Raw genomic sequence first — 8,051 nt, 5'->3', positions numbered from 1 at the left:
GATCAGGCATATAAGGTGGAGGTGGTCAATGTCAAGCAAATAAGCTTGCTAGGGTACCCAGCAGCGGTAGCAGCCCTGCCGGTGGCGCCCTCTCCTGGGGTGCTACCTCCTGGCCTGTGCCGCTGGCGTTCTGGGGGGAGCCCATTGCAGGTATCGCTTCTCGGCCTTTTGGCTAAGATCAAGTGTAGTATCTGTTCTTATCAGTTTAATATCTGATACGTCCCCCATGTGGGGACAACATATTAAACGGATTTTTGCAACGGGGAGTCGGAGAGGGAGCTTGCTCCACCCGCTTTACGCATCGGCCCGGTATTGCAGTGTTTCCGGGAAAGGTGCACGCACCTCCTTATCATTCTTGGGTTGAAAGAAAGACAAAAAAGCCTGCCTGCCGTGATAGAATGTACGTGCTTTGTGATGTCATTGCAGCCTGCCGAGCGATGAGTTCTGTGATGTCATCACTGACCTGGCAGTAAAGGGAGAGGCAGAGAAAGGCACAGCACGGTGCTGAGCTCCCTCGCCGACTGGGCTAGGAAGACACAGGAAATGAACAATTGTAGTATTCATATTGTGAATCGATTTTGATCTGTATGTCCATGATTTTGAGCTCTCTCTTGTGTGCACATTGAACAGTGTGTGTGTGTGTGTGTGTGTGTCTCTCTCTCTCTCTCTCTCTCTCTCTCTCTCTCTCTCTCTCTCTCTCTCTCTCTCTCTCTCTCTCCCCCCCTCCCTCCCGGCTGTCTGGAGCATGGCCTGCGGCCGCAGGGAGCACCCAGGAGCTGGTTGGAAGCATCTTGGACTCGGGTTTCCCTTCAATACGCATAACGCTTTCGCCTTTTACTAAAGCATTCCGTGGAGGGGGACATGGATGAGTTTGTACCATTTTTTGGGAGGCTCTGCCCTGTTGGGGCGGAGCTGTGATCCAGGTGAACAGCAGATCAGGCATATAAGGTGGAGGTGGTCAATGTCAAGCAAATAAGCTTGCTAGGGTACCCAGCAGCGGTAGCAGCCCTGCCGGTGGCGCCCTCTCCTGGGGTGCTACCTCCTGGCCTGTGCCGCTGGCGTTCTGGGGGGAGCCCATTGCAGGTATCGCTTCTCGGCCTTTTGGCTAAGATCAAGTGTAGTATCTGTTCTTATCAGTTTAATATCTGATACGTCCCCCATGTGGGGACAACATATTAAACGGATTTTTGCAACGGGGAGTCGGAGAGGGAGCTTGCTCCACCCGCTTTACGCATCGGCCCGGTATTGCAGTGTTTCCGGGAAAGGTGCACGCACCTCCTTATCATTCTTGGGTTGAAAGAAAGACAAAAAAGCCTGCCTGCCGTGATAGAATGTACGTGCTTTGTGATGTCATTGCAGCCTGCCGAGCGATGAGTTCTGTGATGTCATCACTGACCTGGCAGTAAAGGGAGAGGCAGAGAAAGGCACAGCACGGTGCTGAGCTCCCTCGCCGACTGGGCTAGGAAGACACAGGAAATGAACAATTGTAGTATTCATATTGTGAATCGATTTTGATCTGTATGTCCATGATTTTGAGCTCTCTCTTGTGTGCACATTGAACAGTGTGTGTGTGTGTGTGTGTGTGTCTCTCTCTCTCTCTCTCTCTCTCTCTCTCTCTCTCTCTCTCTCTCTCTCTCTCTCTCTCTCCCCCCCCTCCCTCCCGGCTGTCTGGAGCATGGCCTGCGGCCGCAGGGAGCACCCAGGAGCTGGTTGGAAGCATCTTGGACTCGGGTTTCCCTTCAATACGCATAACGCTTTCGCCTTTTACTAAAGCATTCCGTGGAGGGGGACATGGATGAGTTTGTACCATTTTTTGGGAGGCTCTGCCCTGTTGGGGCGGAGCTGTGATCCAGGTGAACAGCAGATCAGGCATATAAGGTGGAGGTGGTCAATGTCAAGCAAATAAGCTTGCTAGGGTACCCAGCAGCGGTAGCAGCCCTGCCGGTGGCGCCCTCTCCTGGGGTGCTACCTCCTGGCCTGTGCCGCTGGCGTTCTGGGGGGAGCCCATTGCAGGTATCGCTTCTCGGCCTTTTGGCTAAGATCAAGTGTAGTATCTGTTCTTATCAGTTTAATATCTGATACGTCCCCCATGTGGGGACAACATATTAAACGGATTTTTGCAACGGGGAGTCGGAGAGGGAGCTTGCTCCACCCGCTTTACGCATCGGCCCGGTATTGCAGTGTTTCCGGGAAAGGTGCACGCACCTCCTTATCATTCTTGGGTTGAAAGAAAGACAAAAAAGCCTGCCTGCCGTGATAGAATGTACGTGCTTTGTGATGTCATTGCAGCCTGCCGAGCGATGAGTTCTGTGATGTCATCACTGACCTGGCAGTAAAGGGAGAGGCAGAGAAAGGCACAGCACGGTGCTGAGCTCCCTCGCCGACTGGGCTAGGAAGACACAGGAAATGAACAATTGTAGTATTCATATTGTGAATCGATTTTGATCTGTATGTCCATGATTTTGAGCTCTCTCTTGTGTGCACATTGAACAGTGTGTGTGTGTGTGTCTCTCTCTCTCTCTCTCTCTCTCTCTCTCTCTCTCTCTCTCTCTCTCTCTCTCTCTCTCTCTCTCTCTCCCCCCCCCTCCCTCCCGGCTGTCTGGAGCATGGCCTGCGGCCGCAGGGAGCACCCAGGAGCTGGTTGGAAGCATCTTGGACTCGGGTTTCCCTTCAATACGCATAACGCTTTCGCCTTTTACTAAAGCATTCCGTGGAGGGGGACATGGATGAGTTTGTACCATTTTTTGGGAGGCTCTGCCCTGTTGGGGCGGAGCTGTGATCCAGGTGAACAGCAGATCAGGCATATAAGGTGGAGGTGGTCAATGTCAAGCAAATAAGCTTGCTAGGGTACCCAGCAGCGGTAGCAGCCCTGCCGGTGGCGCCCTCTCCTGGGGTGCTACCTCCTGGCCTGTGCCGCTGGCGTTCTGGGGGGAGCCCATTGCAGGTATCGCTTCTCGGCCTTTTGGCTAAGATCAAGTGTAGTATCTGTTCTTATCAGTTTAATATCTGATACGTCCCCCATGTGGGGACAACATATTAAACGGATTTTTGCAACGGGGAGTCGGAGAGGGAGCTTGCTCCACCCGCTTTACGCATCGGCCCGGTATTGCAGTGTTTCCGGGAAAGGTGCACGCACCTCCTTATCATTCTTGGGTTGAAAGAAAGACAAAAAAGCCTGCCTGCCGTGATAGAATGTACGTGCTTTGTGATGTCATTGCAGCCTGCCGAGCGATGAGTTCTGTGATGTCATCACTGACCTGGCAGTAAAGGGAGAGGCAGAGAAAGGCACAGCACGGTGCTGAGCTCCCTCGCCGACTGGGCTAGGAAGACACAGGAAATGAACAATTGTAGTATTCATATTGTGAATCGATTTTGATCTGTATGTCCATGATTTTGAGCTCTCTCTTGTGTGCACATTGAACAGTGTGTGTGTGTGTGTGTGTGTGTCTCTCTCTCTCTCTCTCTCTCTCTCTCTCTCTCTCTCTCTCTCTCTCTCTCTCTCTCTCTCTCTCTCTCCCCCCCCCTCCCTCCCGGCTGTCTGGAGCATGGCCTGCGGCCGCAGGGAGCACCCAGGAGCTGGTTGGAAGCATCTTGGACTCGGGTTTCCCTTCAATACGCATAACGCTTTCGCCTTTTACTAAAGCATTCCGTGGAGGGGGACATGGATGAGTTTGTACCATTTTTTGGGAGGCTCTGCCCTGTTGGGGCGGAGCTGTGATCCAGGTGAACAGCAGATCAGGCATATAAGGTGGAGGTGGTCAATGTCAAGCAAATAAGCTTGCTAGGGTACCCAGCAGCGGTAGCAGCCCTGCCGGTGGCGCCCTCTCCTGGGGTGCTACCTCCTGGCCTGTGCCGCTGGCGTTCTGGGGGGAGCCCATTGCAGGTATCGCTTCTCGGCCTTTTGGCTAAGATCAAGTGTAGTATCTGTTCTTATCAGTTTAATATCTGATACGTCCCCCATGTGGGGACAACATATTAAACGGATTTTTGCAACGGGGAGTCGGAGAGGGAGCTTGCTCCACCCGCTTTACGCATCGGCCCGGTATTGCAGTGTTTCCGGGAAAGGTGCACGCACCTCCTTATCATTCTTGGGTTGAAAGAAAGACAAAAAAGCCTGCCTGCCGTGATAGAATGTACGTGCTTTGTGATGTCATTGCAGCCTGCCGAGCGATGAGTTCTGTGATGTCATCACTGACCTGGCAGTAAAGGGAGAGGCAGAGAAAGGCACAGCACGGTGCTGAGCTCCCTCGCCGACTGGGCTAGGAAGACACAGGAAATGAACAATTGTAGTATTCATATTGTGAATCGATTTTGATCTGTATGTCCATGATTTTGAGCTCTCTCTTGTGTGCACATTGAACAGTGTGTGTGTGTGTGTGTGTGTGTCTCTCTCTCTCTCTCTCTCTCTCTCTCTCTCTCTCTCTCTCTCTCTCTCTCTCTCTCTCTCTCTCTCTCTCCCCCCCCTCCCTCCCGGCTGTCTGGAGCATGGCCTGCGGCCGCAGGGAGCACCCAGGAGCTGGTTGGAAGCATCTTGGACTCGGGTTTCCCTTCAATACGCATAACGCTTTCGCCTTTTACTAAAGCATTCCGTGGAGGGGGACATGGATGAGTTTGTACCATTTTTTGGGAGGCTCTGCCCTGTTGGGGCGGAGCTGTGATCCAGGTGAACAGCAGATCAGGCATATAAGGTGGAGGTGGTCAATGTCAAGCAAATAAGCTTGCTAGGGTACCCAGCAGCGGTAGCAGCCCTGCCGGTGGCGCCCTCTCCTGGGGTGCTACCTCCTGGCCTGTGCCGCTGGCGTTCTGGGGGGAGCCCATTGCAGGTATCGCTTCTCGGCCTTTTGGCTAAGATCAAGTGTAGTATCTGTTCTTATCAGTTTAATATCTGATACGTCCCCCATGTGGGGACAACATATTAAACGGATTTTTGCAACGGGGAGTCGGAGAGGGAGCTTGCTCCACCCGCTTTACGCATCGGCCCGGTATTGCAGTGTTTCCGGGAAAGGTGCACGCACCTCCTTATCATTCTTGGGTTGAAAGAAAGACAAAAAAGCCTGCCTGCCGTGATAGAATGTACGTGCTTTGTGATGTCATTGCAGCCTGCCGAGCGATGAGTTCTGTGATGTCATCACTGACCTGGCAGTAAAGGGAGAGGCAGAGAAAGGCACAGCACGGTGCTGAGCTCCCTCGCCGACTGGGCTAGGAAGACACAGGAAATGAACAATTGTAGTATTCATATTGTGAATCGATTTTGATCTGTATGTCCATGATTTTGAGCTCTCTCTTGTGTGCACATTGAACAGTGTGTGTGTGTGTGTGTGTCTCTCTCTCTCTCTCTCTCTCTCTCTCTCTCTCTCTCTCTCTCTCTCTCTCTCTCTCTCTCTCTCTCTCTCCCCCCCCCTCCCTCCCGGCTGTCTGGAGCATGGCCTGCGGCCGCAGGGAGCACCCAGGAGCTGGTTGGAAGCATCTTGGACTCGGGTTTCCCTTCAATACGCATAACGCTTTCGCCTTTTACTAAAGCATTCCGTGGAGGGGGACATGGATGAGTTTGTACCATTTTTTGGGAGGCTCTGCCCTGTTGGGGCGGAGCTGTGATCCAGGTGAACAGCAGATCAGGCATATAAGGTGGAGGTGGTCAATGTCAAGCAAATAAGCTTGCTAGGGTACCCAGCAGCGGTAGCAGCCCTGCCGGTGGCGCCCTCTCCTGGGGTGCTACCTCCTGGCCTGTGCCGCTGGCGTTCTGGGGGGAGCCCATTGCAGGTATCGCTTCTCGGCCTTTTGGCTAAGATCAAGTGTAGTATCTGTTCTTATCAGTTTAATATCTGATACGTCCCCCATGTGGGGACAACATATTAAACGGATTTTTGCAACGGGGAGTCGGAGAGGGAGCTTGCTCCACCCGCTTTACGCATCGGCCCGGTATTGCAGTGTTTCCGGGAAAGGTGCACGCACCTCCTTATCATTCTTGGGTTGAAAGAAAGACAAAAAAGCCTGCCTGCCGTGATAGAATGTACGTGCTTTGTGATGTCATTGCAGCCTGCCGAGCGATGAGTTCTGTGATGTCATCACTGACCTGGCAGTAAAGGGAGAGGCAGAGAAAGGCACAGCACGGTGCTGAGCTCCCTCGCCGACTGGGCTAGGAAGACACAGGAAATGAACAATTGTAGTATTCATATTGTGAATCGATTTTGATCTGTATGTCCATGATTTTGAGCTCTCTCTTGTGTGCACATTGAACAGTGTGTGTGTGTGTGTGTGTGTGTCTCTCTCTCTCTCTCTCTCTCTCTCTCTCTCTCTCTCTCTCTCTCTCTCTCTCTCTCTCTCTCTCTCCCCTCCCTCCCGGCTGTCTGGAGCATGGCCTGCGGCCGCAGGGAGCACCCAGGAGCTGGTTGGAAGCATCTTGGACTCGGGTTTCCCTTCAATACGCATAACGCTTTCGCCTTTTACTAAAGCATTCCGTGGAGGGGGACATGGATGAGTTTGTACCATTTTTTGGGAGGCTCTGCCCTGTTGGGGCGGAGCTGTGATCCAGGTGAACAGCAGATCAGGCATATAAGGTGGAGGTGGTCAATGTCAAGCAAATAAGCTTGCTAGGGTACCCAGCAGCGGTAGCAGCCCTGCCGGTGGCGCCCTCTCCTGGGGTGCTACCTCCTGGCCTGTGCCGCTGGCGTTCTGGGGGGAGCCCATTGCAGGTATCGCTTCTCGGCCTTTTGGCTAAGATCAAGTGTAGTATCTGTTCTTATCAGTTTAATATCTGATACGTCCCCCATGTGGGGACAACATATTAAACGGATTTTTGCAACGGGGAGTCGGAGAGGGAGCTTGCTCCACCCGCTTTACGCATCGGCCCGGTATTGCAGTGTTTCCGGGAAAGGTGCACGCACCTCCTTATCATTCTTGGGTTGAAAGAAAGACAAAAAAGCCTGCCTGCCGTGATAGAATGTACGTGCTTTGTGATGTCATTGCAGCCTGCCGAGCGATGAGTTCTGTGATGTCATCACTGACCTGGCAGTAAAGGGAGAGGCAGAGAAAGGCACAGCACGGTGCTGAGCTCCCTCGCCGACTGGGCTAGGAAGACACAGGAAATGAACAATTGTAGTATTCATATTGTGAATCGATTTTGATCTGTATGTCCATGATTTTGAGCTCTCTCTTGTGTGCACATTGAACAGTGTGTGTGTGTGTGTGTGTGTGTCTCTCTCTCTCTCTCTCTCTCTCTCTCTCTCTCTCTCTCTCTCTCTCTCTCTCTCTCTCTCTCCCCCCCCCTCCCTCCCGGCTGTCTGGAGCATGGCCTGCGGCCGCAGGGAGCACCCAGGAGCTGGTTGGAAGCATCTTGGACTCGGGTTTCCCTTCAATACGCATAACGCTTTCGCCTTTTACTAAAGCATTCCGTGGAGGGGGACATGGATGAGTTTGTACCATTTTTTGGGAGGCTCTGCCCTGTTGGGGCGGAGCTGTGATCCAGGTGAACAGCAGATCAGGCATATAAGGTGGAGGTGGTCAATGTCAAGCAAATAAGCTTGCTAGGGTACCCAGCAGCGGTAGCAGCCCTGCCGGTGGCGCCCTCTCCTGGGGTGCTACCTCCTGCTCCTGGCCTGTGCCGCTGGCGTTCTGGGGGGAGCCCATTGCAGGTATCGCTTCTCGGCCTTTTGGCTAAGATCAAGTGTAGTATCTGTTCTTATCAGTTTAATATCTGATACGTCCCCCATGTGGGGACAACATATTAAACGGATTTTTGCAACGGGGAGTCGGAGAGGGAGCTTGCTCCACCCGCTTTACGCATCGGCCCGGTATTGCAGTGTTTCCGGGAAAGGTGCACGCACCTCCTTATCATTCTTGGGTTGAAAGAAAGACAAAAAAGCCTGCCTGCCGTGATAGAATGTACGTGCTTTGTGATGTCATTGCAGCCTGCCGAGCGATGAGTTCTGTGATGTCATCACTGACCTGGCAGTAAAGGGAGAGGCAGAGAAAGGCACAGCACGGTGCTGAGCTCCCTCGCCGACTGGGCTAGGAAGACACAGGAAATGAACAATTGTAGTATTCATATTGTG

The 8,051-nt window shown here is 52.8% G+C and overlaps 17 non-coding genes across 17 annotated transcripts; all 17 read left to right on the top strand.

The window, feature by feature from the left end:
• The first annotated feature begins 152 nt into the window (after nt 1-152).
• LOC136726195 (U2 spliceosomal RNA) lies at nt 153-343 on the top strand. Its single transcript, XR_010808022.1, has one exon. It is a non-coding gene; the product is annotated as a U2 spliceosomal RNA (small nuclear RNA).
• A 450-nt stretch (nt 344-793) lies between these two features.
• On the top strand, nt 794-909 carry LOC136726148 (U5 spliceosomal RNA). The gene has a single exon (XR_010807979.1). It is a non-coding gene; the product is annotated as a U5 spliceosomal RNA (small nuclear RNA).
• Nucleotides 910-1,085: 176 nt separating this feature from the next.
• Nucleotides 1,086-1,276, top strand: LOC136726194 (U2 spliceosomal RNA). Its single transcript, XR_010808021.1, has one exon. It is a non-coding gene; the product is annotated as a U2 spliceosomal RNA (small nuclear RNA).
• Nucleotides 1,277-1,723: 447 nt separating this feature from the next.
• On the top strand, nt 1,724-1,839 carry LOC136726146 (U5 spliceosomal RNA). The gene has a single exon (XR_010807978.1). It is a non-coding gene; the product is annotated as a U5 spliceosomal RNA (small nuclear RNA).
• A 176-nt stretch (nt 1,840-2,015) lies between these two features.
• On the top strand, nt 2,016-2,206 carry LOC136726192 (U2 spliceosomal RNA). Its single transcript, XR_010808019.1, has one exon. It is a non-coding gene; the product is annotated as a U2 spliceosomal RNA (small nuclear RNA).
• Nucleotides 2,207-2,654: 448 nt separating this feature from the next.
• LOC136726145 (U5 spliceosomal RNA) lies at nt 2,655-2,770 on the top strand. Its single transcript, XR_010807977.1, has one exon. It is a non-coding gene; the product is annotated as a U5 spliceosomal RNA (small nuclear RNA).
• A 176-nt stretch (nt 2,771-2,946) lies between these two features.
• On the top strand, nt 2,947-3,137 carry LOC136726190 (U2 spliceosomal RNA). The gene has a single exon (XR_010808018.1). It is a non-coding gene; the product is annotated as a U2 spliceosomal RNA (small nuclear RNA).
• Nucleotides 3,138-3,593: 456 nt separating this feature from the next.
• LOC136726144 (U5 spliceosomal RNA) lies at nt 3,594-3,709 on the top strand. Its single transcript, XR_010807976.1, has one exon. It is a non-coding gene; the product is annotated as a U5 spliceosomal RNA (small nuclear RNA).
• A 176-nt stretch (nt 3,710-3,885) lies between these two features.
• On the top strand, nt 3,886-4,076 carry LOC136726189 (U2 spliceosomal RNA). The gene has a single exon (XR_010808017.1). It is a non-coding gene; the product is annotated as a U2 spliceosomal RNA (small nuclear RNA).
• Nucleotides 4,077-4,533: 457 nt separating this feature from the next.
• Nucleotides 4,534-4,649, top strand: LOC136726143 (U5 spliceosomal RNA). Its single transcript, XR_010807975.1, has one exon. It is a non-coding gene; the product is annotated as a U5 spliceosomal RNA (small nuclear RNA).
• Nucleotides 4,650-4,825: 176 nt separating this feature from the next.
• LOC136726188 (U2 spliceosomal RNA) lies at nt 4,826-5,016 on the top strand. Its single transcript, XR_010808016.1, has one exon. It is a non-coding gene; the product is annotated as a U2 spliceosomal RNA (small nuclear RNA).
• A 454-nt stretch (nt 5,017-5,470) lies between these two features.
• LOC136726141 (U5 spliceosomal RNA) lies at nt 5,471-5,586 on the top strand. The gene has a single exon (XR_010807973.1). It is a non-coding gene; the product is annotated as a U5 spliceosomal RNA (small nuclear RNA).
• Nucleotides 5,587-5,762: 176 nt separating this feature from the next.
• Nucleotides 5,763-5,953, top strand: LOC136726187 (U2 spliceosomal RNA). Its single transcript, XR_010808015.1, has one exon. It is a non-coding gene; the product is annotated as a U2 spliceosomal RNA (small nuclear RNA).
• A 449-nt stretch (nt 5,954-6,402) lies between these two features.
• LOC136726140 (U5 spliceosomal RNA) lies at nt 6,403-6,518 on the top strand. The gene has a single exon (XR_010807972.1). It is a non-coding gene; the product is annotated as a U5 spliceosomal RNA (small nuclear RNA).
• Nucleotides 6,519-6,694: 176 nt separating this feature from the next.
• On the top strand, nt 6,695-6,885 carry LOC136726186 (U2 spliceosomal RNA). The gene has a single exon (XR_010808014.1). It is a non-coding gene; the product is annotated as a U2 spliceosomal RNA (small nuclear RNA).
• A 450-nt stretch (nt 6,886-7,335) lies between these two features.
• LOC136726139 (U5 spliceosomal RNA) lies at nt 7,336-7,451 on the top strand. Its single transcript, XR_010807971.1, has one exon. It is a non-coding gene; the product is annotated as a U5 spliceosomal RNA (small nuclear RNA).
• Nucleotides 7,452-7,633: 182 nt separating this feature from the next.
• On the top strand, nt 7,634-7,824 carry LOC136726185 (U2 spliceosomal RNA). Its single transcript, XR_010808013.1, has one exon. It is a non-coding gene; the product is annotated as a U2 spliceosomal RNA (small nuclear RNA).
• Nucleotides 7,825-8,051: the final 227 nt, after the last annotated feature.

Source organism: Amia ocellicauda, unplaced genomic scaffold (assembly GCF_036373705.1).
Source record: "Amia ocellicauda isolate fAmiCal2 unplaced genomic scaffold, fAmiCal2.hap1 HAP1_SCAFFOLD_243, whole genome shotgun sequence".
Classification (NCBI taxonomy): Eukaryota; Metazoa; Chordata; class Actinopteri; order Amiiformes; family Amiidae; genus Amia; species Amia ocellicauda.
This window is presented reverse-complemented; position numbering and strand designations above follow the sequence as displayed.